Raw genomic sequence first — 4,283 nt, forward strand, 5'->3', positions numbered from 1 at the left:
AGACAACGTTAAAAAAGGGGGAAAATATTTAATTTTGATTTTCAATTGCAGGATTCAATTATGTTTAATAATGTGCACACATACCGACATGTTTAGTACATTCAATTTAAACATTATAAATATATTCAAGAGAACCGAATAAAAATATTGTGCGAGTCATATAATTTGTTAGGCGATACACATTTGTCCAATAATTGGGAGGGAAAAAAAATGTTAGGCTTGTGATTGATTTGACACTTAGGTCTACTCATGCACGGATTAATGTATCCAACTAGCTTAGCATTAGAAGAAAATGTTATTTCTATAACTAATGATCAATTAATTAGGAGTAACTGGTTTAGCTAGATGATTTTAATAATTTTCTTAATATCTTCCCTTTTTAAGTGTTTTAATTTTAATGACGTAGTAGGATTCAACATAATTCGACTTGGATGATTTTTGAACTATTTTCATGTCAAATCATTTATAATTTGAAAAAATTCCAGTCTAAACCAAATCATTTCATTTTTCAAGTCAAATCATTTTTCATTGTTCAATTTAATTTGAAATTTTGATTTTAGTATAGTGATATTAAATAACCTATTTTAAATAAGTAAAATATATTGATGTGAAATTTCAGTATAATAGTACTTGAATTTAAACCTTTCAAAAAAAAATATATCTTGTTACAACATTAAATCAATAAAATGTTCAACATAAAATTTAAAATTTGAAATTATTCTTTTCGAAATAGATAAGAAAAATTATCATACATTATTTCCCTAAAAAGCCAATAAAACCCTCTAGATAGTAAATTACTAATTTTTTAAATTATATTTAACTAATACAAAAACATATTTTGGGTAAAATTTAGTAAAAAATTCACTTTTATTTTTAAAAATTTCTAACAATAGAAACATAAATCACCTGAATCCAAAATAACGAATTAAAATCGCAATATATATATATATATATAGGATCACTTTTACTGCATATTGTTTATCTAAATTATTTTTATAAACGAATGCAAGTTGAGAATTTTAGATCTCGATTATTTGTAACAAGTGATATAGTAGAAAGTAAATGCTTAGATATATAGTTTTTGTGTTAAAGTGATTATTTTAAAAGAACTTTTTCCTACACTACAACCTCACATTTTGAAAAATCATATTTACATTCTGTATTTTATTTTAACCACACATTATATACCCAAAAAAATAAATAAAATAAATAATAAATAATAAATATTCAATGATGTATAATTCAAAATTTTAATTTCATATAAGCACATATATAATATCGTAAATATATAAAATAATTTTTTTAAAATGGTATTGATGTAATCAATTCACTTGTATAATTTATTCCATTTTGGTTTTAGTAAAAACGTTTAGAGGCTTTGTTAATTATGAACTTTTGTGCTAAAATAATAAAAAGTGAAAAGTGCAAGAAAAATGTTATGATTGTGCAAAAAGCTATATATTATCAAAACACTATTTATCCAACTTTTCGGATTCCATTTATGAAAAACTAAAAACTAAGCTTTGCTAATAATATACGAATTACTACACCAATGTTTGACCTTAAAATTATGCAACACTTCAAAAATTAATTGATCATGAAAAAGTGAAAATTCATGGGAGAAGAAAGAGCCGAAATAAAGATCTTTTCACTGCAACAAATAAAAGGGCATACGTTTACTGTGTGCATACAAGGCATTGCTGTAAAAATAGACTATTTACGGCATGCCTTGAATGTGTATCATAATAATTCTATTATTTAAAGTATTTACAATATGCATTTTGGGCACATCAGAAAAGTTGACTATTTATGATGTAAATCTCAAGCATGCCATAGAAATATATAGAAAAATATTTATAAATTTTTTTTTTTGGAAAAAAATACTAGTTATGGCATACATTAAGCTTTTGTCTGATCCTCATTTTTTTCAAAATACATTTTTCTCTCTTTTCTTTTCAACCACGCATTCTTCAATAATATAATATTATACAAATTCAAAACTTTTCATTATTTTTTAACCACGAATTCTCCATCAATCTACTATTCCAAAATGCATTCTTAATGAAAAATGAGACCCAAACGGGTATTAAATGAGTATCATAAAAAAAATTATGACATGCATATTGCACGCCATAAAAATGTAATATAAAAAAGTCGAGATTTTTTATAGCATACGTACTGGTACACTATAAAATGCATATTTTCCTTTTCTTTTTCATTTTTCTTTCCCTTTTCTTTGTTCTTCTCTTCTCCACGTTTTCTTTCTTTTTGCTTTCCTTTTCTTTATTCCCTTTTTACACAAACACTTATCTTCTAGAAATTATAGTTGTTCAGTTGGATAGGGTCGGTCCTATGATTGCCGGGCCTGAGGCGAATTCCACAAATTAGGCCTTGGCGAAATCAACGTTAATGCAAAGTTCAATAGTGTATTATGCAACATATTGCTAACTTAAAGCTAACATTTAAACAACAACCAAGTATATTATAGAAATGATTGATATTATAAAATAACAAAGCCAAAGATTTAATCATAGAGTGAAGGAACTTGTGCCAAGCGTGGAAGTGCAGCTTAAGAAATTGACATAATTGACTAAAGATTTATTATCAACTAAAATTAAAGAAAAAATATACATATATATTAAAATACGACTTTCTGTCCCTTTTAAAGCATATCTAGAATGAAGGAATTGTAAAATGTAGTAAATCTTTGCAAAGTTTTTGTACAAAAATAAGACAACGATATGAATATTTATAGACACCTATTGATAAAATTCATCAAATCTCACACCATTTTCAAGAAAATAAACGTCAAATTTAACCATTTTAGATCTTATTTTCAATAAATTTACATCAAATCCTACACCATTGGATCTGGGCTGTTCGGCCTTGTTTTGAAAAAATTAAAAAAAAATCTGGTGCAATTAGTACAAGAATTAAATTAATTCGAGGTGCTTATCCTCCTTTATTCACAAATTTATAAACAAAATACTTATAAATTAAAATTTCCCTTATCAGTAAGAGAAGATCTAATACAAGAAAATATTTTTATTAAAAAAAAAATCCCTTATTAACTTAAAAACAGTCTTATTAAAAAATATTTTCTCAAATTCGATTTTTTTTTTTTTTTTTTTACTTTTATCATTGTTTGGTGTAGATTATAATTACATTTTTAGTAGATTTTGATAGATCTTTTTGAAATGTGTAATTGAAAAGTTGTGGGGCCTATGAAAAATGTGGTTAATATTGATTGTTTGGCTTTGACTTAGATTAAAATCTAAGCCAAACAGGAGCTAACAATTCTCTATCTCCATGAATTCAAAAGCCATTCCTTATATTTTATAATATGGGAATTTTTCCTTTTTACGATATTTACAGGTTTGAAATTTAAAATTTTTTGTGGGTTTTGAATCTGAGTGGATATCTCAGTTTTTGATTTCTTTAATGAAAGAAGAGATGAAAAAACAGATAGGAAAAGCAAAAGGGCCTTTTGTCCCATTCAGTAAAAAGAACTATATTGTTCTCAGCATATCAAGAGAGTCATGTTCTGTGGCCTTCTATCAAAATTGTTCAAAAAAAAAAAAAAAAAAAGTCGAAATTTCCGATGTACCCTTTCATCTAATATTTCTAAATTTCGGAAAGAGAAATTTCCATTTTTCGGGTGCGAAAAATTTTAGTATAAGATAATGAATTTTGTTTCGTTTCTAAATAATGTCCTTTTCAAGAAAAAAATTACTGCACAAATTTCGAGTTATTAGGTATTATCGTCGAATTAGACAAGCGTGTCAATAATTTTTAGTCCATTTATAACCCTCCCTTCATTTTGCACACAATTTTGAATTATCTGGACCTTCTAGACAAGCTAAACACAGCCATGAGAGTTTTTAGACACTCTAGCTGTTCTATTTAGAAAAAATTTTAATAAGAGCCTGTTGGAAGTGATTTTGAGAATTGATTTTTTGACCGTTAGGAGAAAGTGGGGTCCACCCGTGAGAGAAGAAGTCAAATATTATAGCTGAAATAGTAAAATAACAATAAAAAAAATCAATTTTTTGGGTGAAAAAATCGGGCCCACACAGGCTCTTAAATGACAATGAAATAATTTTCTTGACGGAAAGACGGTTTAATAAAAGAAATTTACGAGAGGCGGATTTCAATTAAAAAAAATTGACTTTTTATAAATAATCCAATTTTCGGAGATAGAATATTAACATCTTGACGGGGGGTTGATTTCATATCTATAGCTAGCCTTTGCGGGAAAAATGTTGATTGTTTTAATCAAGTCA

The 4,283-nt window shown here is 26.4% G+C and overlaps 1 protein-coding gene across 1 annotated transcript in view; it reads right to left on the reverse strand.

Annotated features, from left to right (window-relative positions):
• The window catches only part of LOC111372431, a 7,136-nt gene that overhangs the window by 2,569 nt on the left and 284 nt on the right, over window positions 1-4,283 (reverse strand). The window lies entirely within an intron of this gene.

Source organism: Olea europaea, chromosome 23, assembly GCF_002742605.1.
Source record: "Olea europaea var. sylvestris chromosome 23, O_europaea_v1, whole genome shotgun sequence".
Lineage (NCBI taxonomy): Eukaryota > Viridiplantae > Streptophyta > Magnoliopsida > Lamiales > Oleaceae > Olea > Olea europaea.